Source organism: Alligator sinensis, unplaced genomic scaffold (assembly GCF_000455745.1).
Source record: "Alligator sinensis unplaced genomic scaffold, ASM45574v1 scaffold666_1, whole genome shotgun sequence".
Lineage (NCBI taxonomy): Eukaryota > Metazoa > Chordata > Crocodylia > Alligatoridae > Alligator > Alligator sinensis.
The window spans coordinates 761,300-771,296 of record NW_005842216.1 but is presented as its reverse complement, the minus strand read 5'-3'; positions in this window follow the sequence as shown (position 1 = coordinate 771,296).

Below are 9,997 nucleotides of genomic sequence, written 5' to 3'. Positions count from 1 at the left end.
ATAATTCTGATTTTCAGATTACCACAAACTAGAATGATTACCTAACTAATTTTGGTTTTGACAACTCTACCTATCCCCAATAACTTGCTTGAGTACCTGGCAAAAAAGTAGCTAAACTAGAAGCAAATTAAATTCTGCCTTTTAATTAAAAAGGTGATAAAATATCTTGAAATAAGCATTACAAAAGCCTGTTTTTGGACTTGAAAATATGTAATACTGGTTAATTATGATGGAGTTTGGGGTAAGTAAAAGAATAGTTACCCTGAAACTGTGGTGAATTACACCAATATTATAGTGACTTTTGATTAGAAAGACATGATTGAATGTATAAATTAAAACAACTGGGCACCTGCCAAAAATAACTGAAACCAGCATCTACAATAAAAAAATTGTAAAATTATATTATTATATGTTTAGTCTAGAAATACAGTACAGGCTGAGTTTACAGAGAAATAGCTGGCACTGATGAATGTACACATTTTTACAGGTGGATTCAATAAATTCATTATTTTGCCCCCAATTCTTTCAAGTCCCTTAAGTCAAGTCCCTTTATTCCCTCACTCAAACTTTCATAAATTCTTGAAGGTATATTTACCATACTAGTTTCTGAGGGACTAGAATGATAAAAAAGACTGGAAAGATAAAAAAAGGCATGTAGTAGATCAGAATAGACTGGGGTGCTCAAATCCAGCCCATAGGCCTTATCCAGCCCCAGTGCCATGTAATTTGACCCACTGGTCTCCCCATGGATATGTGGGGAGCCCCAGAGGCCATAGCTTTGTGCACTAGATCAGGCACACAGGGAGGTGCAGGGCCCAATCCAAGTGCACAGGTGCAGCATGGACCCTGGAGTCGAATCCTGACCAGATGGAGGTGGTATGGGGCCCTGAGCCTGATGGCAGGGTTGTTTATCTCAGTATACTGGGTGGGGGGAAAGGGGTACAACGGGCAGGGTGTGTACAGCCTCCAGAGCCTGATACTGGCCTGGCAGAGATGGTACAGGGCTTGATCCTGGGACTTGGCTTGATCCTGGGACTTGGATTGTTCATGCATCTTGGATTGTTTGGCCTGTGGGGCCAAAACAGTGAGCACCACTGGAATAGATAGATCATTTGAGGTTTTTACTTACACTTCTGACATATGAAGATGGAGAGAATGACAGTGCCTGAAACTCCTTTGCAGGTACAATCCTGCTTAGGAAAGTTAAGTGGATTCTGCTGATCCAGTGAGGCAGGTAGATAGATCATTACTACCTGGATAGACTGTGGCAGTGGGGTTTTAATGAGACAGGACCTGGAATATGAGCCGAAGTATCTAGTGGAAGGAACTGTAATGTCAGCTGACTGCAGGGAGAAGGTCTGAGCTAAAAACTTATGTGACCTTATTTTGAAATCTCCAAGTTAATAAAATGAAGCTCCAAGGAATGAGCTTGGATTTCACATGGGACCAGAACTATATTTGAGAGCAAGGTATGAACAGTAGTAACTGGAGTTAGAAGATATTGAACCCCACTGTGTAGCAGGCACGTGGCAACTTTTGCTACCCTCTCCCAGTAGTCTTACTTGGACAAGGAAATAAGGATCAGTTTCTTAACATCACTCTTGTTTGTCTCACCTTTATTACAACACCTACTCACTGCGTTAACCATGTGAAGAAAGATTTTATTGCTTAAAATGTCTACAGCTGCTACTGCACAAAGCTAAATAAAACACCAGGAGACTTTTTCCTTTCAGAGAAAGGATTTGGATGATGCTGGGAAACTAACACTAAAAATAAAGGGAAAAAATAACACAAATAGATTGAAAGTGCTCAGGGAATTGGTAATGGACAGATAACAAGGCCTTTCAGGGTAAGGCTAGGTCTTATTGGCACCTATCTTACAGGGTCCTGGCTCCTGTTCAAGGTCAGGCTTTCTGATAGTTGTAGCCACTAAGGAGCATGTCTGATCATGCAACCAGGCAGAAAGTAACATCTCCTAAGAAAAGAAGTAAAAAATAGAAGTGACATCTATTGCTTGGTCTAAAAGAGATTGGGTGGGGGCAGAGGGGTATTAGGAGACTGTGTGTGAAGACCTAAGAAGGAAATATTAGTGTTGTTAGGCCTCTGTGTTAGAAAAGGACCCTGAAGTCTAAGGATTGTCACAGTTCCAATGCTAAGGACAGCCTAGAGATATTGCAGACCATCAAATATCAAAAAGAAAGGCAGTAGAGGATTTCTCTGACAGCTTAGAAGTAGGCATACCATTGTGACTTCAGATACAAGAAGGCAAAGGGCTTTTTTTGTGGAAGAACTGTTGCAGACCCTGACATAGCAGAGGAAGGTCTACAGGCAGAATGGAGGAAGATCTAGAAGACAAGACTGTAGCAGCCTGAGGAAAAGGTATTGGTGGCAGAGGTTTCCTGGTGCAATTATTTCATATCTCTAAATGGGAGGGGATTTTTTGCACTCCATGCATGTGGAGGAACAGAAAAAGAGAAAGATACTAGGTAACAAAATCTCTAGGATCTTGACCACTGGTTCATATCTACTTACTGTGGCTGTTTATCTGAAAGACTGTGGTTATCCAGCTGGAACATTAACACAGAAGGTAGACACTTTTATTCCCAGGCCTTTAGAAACAAAACTACCATTGATTTTTAAATTATGGAAATTGTAAAACAATATGAATCTAAAACAGCAAGAGAATTATGCTAACAAAGGGATTTGAATGAGAGGAGCAGCTACTCAGCAAGGAAGCAAAACAGAGGTTTCTGGCCATGTCTACATGTGAAATTAATGTGATGCCATAAACTCCAGTGCACATCACACTGGAGTTTATTGCTCCTAGCATACATGTTTCCACTTGCTGCAGCCTGAGGGTAACTCAGTGTGCAGCTAGCCAGCAGGCAGCCCTCACACTGAAGTCCCCTTGTGCCCCAGCCACCCCATCAGTGTCTACATGTGCATTGCTGTGCGCTAAATAATGCCACTGTGGGATAATACTTGTGTACAAGTATTAACTTATGGCACAGTTAATTAGTTTACTGTGATCTAATAGGGCTGCATGTGTAGACACTGGGCACATCTACATGTGTATTAATGCACTTTAGTTAATGTGCATTAAATCTAGTATCTCCAGGCACCTATACATGAGCATGGAGGCTGCTCCAACATCCTGGTAGGCACCTATACATGAGCATGGAGGCTGCTCCCACATCCTGAAATTCCAGCATGTCGGAGCAGACTCAATTAATCAAGTCTGCTGGAATGTGGCAATTGCCACACTCCCACAGCTTCTTGCATCTCATGTATCAGCATCCCTGTGCTTAAAAACAGCAAGGGCACTTGGACTAAAGCTTGTCAAATGAGCTTTAGTTCAAGTGCCCCCACTACCATTTTTAAGTGCAGACACACTGATACAAGAGTTGCAGCAGCGCTTTAATTAAAGCAGCTCTCAGAGATGCCACTCAGTCTAGTCCTGTGCCTCTGCACAGGCATGTACCACTCTGTTTCTGGAAATGATGCTTCTTCTCCCCTCTCTGGGAAGAACTGAGTCCCTGAGCTTCTAATTTAAATGGGCCCACTTCTACATGGTCTAATCAGGTCCCACTCCTGACATCATGTGGTTCACTGTAGCTAGGGAATCCCCTGTTTCCAGAGCTTAGTCACTTCCAGGTTCACCCCCAGCTGCATACTCTGACTGCCGGGTGGAGCTAGGAGTCTTCCTCACCATGATGGGTCTGCTTTACTTCGAGATCCGAGCTGGGTTTCCTGGAGGAGACCTGACCCTGGCCAGCTTGAGGTAGGTCTTCCAGCAGGGTGTGGACTCTGCACAGGGCTCGAATATCAGGAACCGGTGAGCTTGGTGAATCCTGTGTTCCTGCATGTAACAGAGGCCAGGGATGGACTTCCTGTTACAAATGCATATTAACTAAAAAGCACGTTTTTTAGTGACCATTTGATGCACATTAAAATAGGATAAGGTGCAATAAAGTGCACATGTAGATTAAAGTGTACCTTTTGGAAGTACTAAAGCACAGTGCAGTAACCGCCCATACTGCACCGTATGCGCGGCATATGGTTATTTTTAGCAGCTACTTTGCCATAGCAGCACGCTATTACAGGGGAACACGCCACTACAGTGACGTAGCTGCTGGTCACATGTAGACATCCATGGATGTTATATTGCTGTAGTGTGTTGCTACGGTGACATAGTGTCACATGTAAAAGCACCTTAGGATTACTGCAAAGAGTACTATTCCGATTTTACCTCAGAAGACATCTATTCTGGGACAAAGGCAGAAGGGAAACTGAGTGCTTAACTCTTCCATCTTATACAAGGCCTTTGTTCTAGCCTGAAAATTACTGACTGCCATATCCTTAAAACTACCAAGTCTTAGTATAACTGTTTCTGAATGTCCCAATGAAACTACAGAAGAACTTGGTTTCAGCAATCTGCTCTGAGAATCATTGTAGGTACAATGGCCCTGCAAAACAAAGAGCAAGGCAGTCAGTCCATTAGGCAAACAATTAGTCATACAGTAGCTTAATGTAGGTCTGACTAAATGCAAATAGTGAAGATGCCTTTTGATTGTAAAGTTAAGGCAGAATATTTTAAGTTTAATAGAGGCATCACAAAGGCCCAGAAGTAGCAACGAGAGGAGGAGATGTTAAGCTAATGCAGGAGTCTATCTCAAGAGATGCTTTGAGACAGAATATTGAGCACTGCTGTGAACAGCCCCATAGAGACATGAAAAAAAATTGGTCCGAAGGCCACTGGGTAGCAATGGAGATAGTATAGTTATGATTTGCCAGCTAAACAAAACCATCAGAAGACTTTGCAAGGTAAAATGACTTTAAATTCTTTAGCCAATGTGCACACACTGCTCTGAGGTTACCTTAAAACAAACTGTGCAATAAACTATAACATAGGACTGAAAAAAACCCATAAGTCCTTTCCTATTAATATTTCTGCAAAAGAACTCTCCTTCACATTAAGGGCCAGATTGTGCCATTATATTAGGTGCATTATATTTAGGTGCTAAAATTCTGACTGCTTGTCCCTGGTCTCCAAATGCAGGCTTAATGACAAAGCCTGTTCCTTTTTTGTTGTGCTAAGTTGCTTCTTTTAGGTGGGAAATTATATGAGTTAGGTATTATTGAGATGCAGTCCTATTAGTTGCAAAAATATGTGAAAAGTCCTGTTTCCATGAACAGAGTAGAAAAAAGTTTACTTTCTCAGTTTCAGACTTGCCATTTCAGCTGTTTCTGTCCCCCAGGAGGTTTTGCTTCTACTCTCTTTCAGGGCGAAGACAGAAGTGACAATTTTTACCTGATCTGGCCACAGAAAGTGGTCTATAGCCATAACCAAACACAACTGCATGGCTGCAGACTGCTTAAAAATGGCCAGTCAGGTGAAAAAAAAATCAGAACCTTTATTGCATGAGGGTTCAGATGAAGATGTTTCAAAACATCACATCTTCTGTAACTTGTGTCTCTGCCTGCCAGTCTGTTGCTGTTTTCAGAATTGGGCGAGGGAAGAAGCAGAGGGAGTTCAGTCTGGGGTTCAGTCTCTTGGGTGGGAAGCATCTTTTATTGTTTTAGCTATCTTTTCCATAAAAAAGCTTTATTGCTTTATTCCAGTTAGTGTGTGAAGGAAAACACCTCCATCAGCTTTGATGAGGTCTGTGATTGCTTATTGATGAAATACATTAATACATTGGAACAAACACTATTTTCACATTAACAAATTCAGTGAACAAAATTTAGGGAAAACTGACTGACGTGAAATTACTTATGAGTAACAAGAGAGTATTTTTGTCAAGTTTGGAAAAGTTGTTATTCTTGTCATGAGTTAATAATTACAATAGCATTTTCTGAAGTGATATGATTGATTTAACCTAGCCCCAGATCCTTAATTACATGCAATAAGTAAAATATCTGCCACTTACTTTTTTGACAAAACATTCTTGTACAGTAGATGTGCTGATTTTGTACAGAACCAAATCTGTAAGTACTTTCCATTTGTTTATTGGAAGAGAAACAATGGCAAATCGCCCACAGACCACTATCCCATGCTCCTTATTCGTGTGGGCACCAATGACATGGCTCGGAGCGCTCCCAGCTGGGTTATGAGGCACTACAGGGATTTGGAAGCAGGGCTAAAGGGTCTGGGGGCACAGGTGGTGTTCTCTTCGAACCTTCTAGTCTCGGGGTATGGGCTGAGGAGGGAGAGGAGGATCCAGGTAGTTAACCAAAGACTGCAGCGCTGGTGTCACCGGGAAGGCTTTGGCTTCCATGACCACAGCCCACTCTTTGGCGAGAGAGGCAGCGAGCTGCTGCGAAGAGATGGCCTTCACCTCTCTCCGCTGGGGAGGAGGTTCTTCTCAGCCAGACTGGCTGACCTGCTCCACTGGACTTTAAACTAAGCCTGCTGGAGCCCCCCAGGGGGCACTTGCCTGCCTGTACACTAATGCCAGGAGCTTGGGGAATAAGCAGGAAGAACTTGTCCTCCTGCTTAACGCAAATAATTATGAGGTCATAGGGATAACGGAGACCTGGTGGGACTCCACCCATGACTGGAACACGGGTATAGATGGCTATACCCTGTACAGGAAGGATCGAGTAGAAAAAAGGGGCAGGGGTGTAGTTCTCTATGTTAAGGAAAGCTACACGTCCCTGCAGGCTGACGTTGGTGACCAGGGTGGATGACTGGAGACCCTCTGGGTTAAAATCCGTGGGGAACATGGCAAAAGGGACACAGTGGTGGGAGTCTACTACAGACCTCCCACCCAAAGTCCTGAGCTTGACCAGGAGTTTGCCCAGGAACTGGCTGAGGCTGCATGCTCCAGGACCATGGTTGTCATGGGTGACTTCAATTACCCAGACATCTCATGGGAAGATCATGCAGCAAAATCCGAGTGGTCACAAAGCTTCCTATCGTGCGTGGAGGTCCTCTAACTGACTCAAGAAGTCTACGGGCCAACAAGAGGTAAAGTGCTGCTTGACCTGGTACTGGCTACTGGGGATAACCTTATCGGTGACCTAGTGATCGATGGGAAGCTGGGTGACAGCAACCATGAGCTGATCACCTTCACCATCTGCTGTAAAGCTGGCAAGTTAGTCAGCAACACGGAAGTCCTTGACTTCAGGAAAGCCGACTTTGACAAGCTCAGGAGGCTTGTCAGTGAGGCCCTAAGGGACAATGACCCCAGGGGGAGGGGAGTTCAGGAAGAATGGTTGCTCCTCAAGGAAGCGATCCTCAATGCACAAGCTAAGTCTATTCCATCTCAGAGGAAAGGCAGCAAGAGGGCACAGCAGCTCCCCTGGCTTTCCAGGGATCTAACAGAACTCCTGAGACCAAAAAGAAAGGCCTACAAAAGGATGGAGGATGGGATTCACCTCCAAGGAGCAATATTCTGCACTGGTCCGGTCCTGCAGGGACTGAACCAGGAAAGCCAAGGCTACAACTGAACTCCAACTAGCTTCGAGCATCAAGGACAATAAAAAGTCCTTTTTCAGATATGTGGGGAGCTAGAGGAAAAGCAAGGGCAACATTGGACCCCTGCCAACCCAGACAGGACAACTGACGTCCACAAAAAAGCCAACCTATTAAATGGGTACTTTGCGTCGGTCTTTCATCAGTCCCATGGGACACCCATGCCCACTACGGGACAGGGAGGGCTGTGTGATGGAGATCCCCTGTCCTCCATTAATGCTGACCTCATGAAGGAACACCCTGAGAGGCTGGATATCTTCAAGTCATCTGGCCCTGACAACCTATACCCCAAGGTACTCAAGGAGCTGGCGAGCATCAGCCCAGCCTCTGGCACAGATCTTTGAAAACTCCTGGTGCTCTGGTGTAGTGCCCAGCCTGGAAGAAGGCCAATGTGGTGCCTATCTTCAGAAAGGGAGGAAAGTGGATCCGGCTAACTATAGGCCCATCAGCCTGACTTCTATCCTGGGGAAGATCTTTGAAAAGTTTATTAAAGAGGCCATCCTTAATGGACTGGCCAATGCCAACATCCTGAGGGATAGCCAGCATGGGTTTGTTGCGGGTAGGTCTTGCTTGACCAATCTCATTTCCTTCTATGACCAGGTGACCTATCACCTGGACAAGGGAAAAGAGATTGATGTCATATATCGTGACTTCAAAAAAAGCCTCCGATCTGGTATCCCATGATCACCTCTTGGCGAAACTGGCCAATTGTGGCCTTGGGTCCACCATGATCCGCTGGCTCGGAAATTGGCTTCGTGGTCAGACCCAGAGGGTAGTAATTGATGGAAGTCACTCATCATGGTGTCCTGTGACCAGTGGGGTCCCCCAAGGCTCTGTTCCTTGGGCCCATATTGTTCAACATGTTCATTAATGATGTGGACATTGGAGTCAGAAGCGGACTGCCCAAGTTCACCAATGACACCAAACTTTGGGGGAAAGAATCCATACCAGAAGGCAGGGGGATAATCCAGGCTGACCTGGACAGGCTCAGCAAATGGGCGAAGGAGAACCTGATGGTGTTTAACACTGAATAATGCAAGGTTCTCCACCTTGGGAGGAAAAACCTGCAGCATCCCTTATAGGCTCGGTAGTGCTATGCTGGCTAGTGCTATGGAAGAAAGAGACTTGGGGGTCAGGATTCACCACAAGATGAACATGAGCCTGCAGTGCGATGCTGCAGCTAGTAAAGTGGCCAAAACGCTGGCTTGCATCCATAGATGGTTCTCAAGCAAATCCCGGGATGTCATTCTCCCCTTGTACTCAGCCTTGGTGAGGCCGCAGCTGGAGTACTGTGTCCAGTTTTGGGCTCCACAATTCAAAAAGGATGTGGAGAAGCTTGAGAGAGTCCAGAGAAGTGCCATGCGCATGATCAGAGGTCGGGAAAACAGACCTTATGACGACAGGCTGAGAGCCATGGGGCTCTTCAGCCTGGAAAAGCGCAGGCTCAGGGGTGATCTGATGGCCACCTATAAGCTTATCACGGGTGACCACCAGTATCTGGGGGAACATTTGTTCACCAGAATTCCCCAAGGGATGACGAGGTCAAACAGTTATAAGCTACTGCAAGACCGTTTCAGGCTGGACACAAGGAAGAATTTCTTTACTGTCCAAGCCCCCAAGATCTGGAACAGCCTTGTCACAGCATGGGGTCCTGCAGGAGGGCCATGATCTCCTCAAGGCCCCTTCCCGTGCCAACTTGGTCCAAGGGCACCCTCAGATTCTCACCCACCATGTCTTTAGTGTTCCAATATATTAGGGAGGCTGCCTTCACGTATTCTTAGAGAAGGACGGTTTAGATGTGCTCTAAGCCCCGTGGGCTCCTGGACCCCTTTGTGGGCCCTGTTCTATAGTGGGTGTTTCAGGGCACCCTAGCCTTATGGGCTATGCATGGCTTCAACCACCCCTTTACCACACCTCAAGCCTTGCAAATGGCATAGACGTTGTTCTGTCCGGGCCCTGTTATAATTCAGCCCCCTTGTCCTCTCTGGGCCCTGCGTTGACCTGTCTTGCTCTGCCCCCTTCCCTGGGGCTTCCCAATAATGCTGCCCCTCTTCTCTGGGGCCCCCACACCCGCACTGGGGCTTCTCATCAACACCCCCTCTCTGGGGCTGGGGTCCATGCCCCCGAATGCTGCGTCCTCGCTGGTGCTGGGGTCCCCACACTGCTGTGGGTCCCCTATGAGGCCTCCTCCAACCCCTAATAGCCTCACCCAAACCACCGGTGACAAACAGCAACACAAACACAAGCCCCCTCGGCTATAACATAAACCGAAGCCGCCTGGCTATAATGACATTACTCAAAACACCCCATGGATGCTCTATCCTTTACCCAGCTCAGGCTGTACCTGTGGTCAGGCCTCTCCTCTCAGCTTTGCTCAGAGAGAGCTCCTTCCTCCCTGGCTCCTGGCAGGAAACTGCCTCTGACCTCAGCCCCTAAGGTTTATAAGGGAGCCAGGTGCTGCCCTTTCAGTCAGCTGACTGCTGGCAGGGGTGGGTCGCTTGCTAGCTCCCGGTGGCCCGG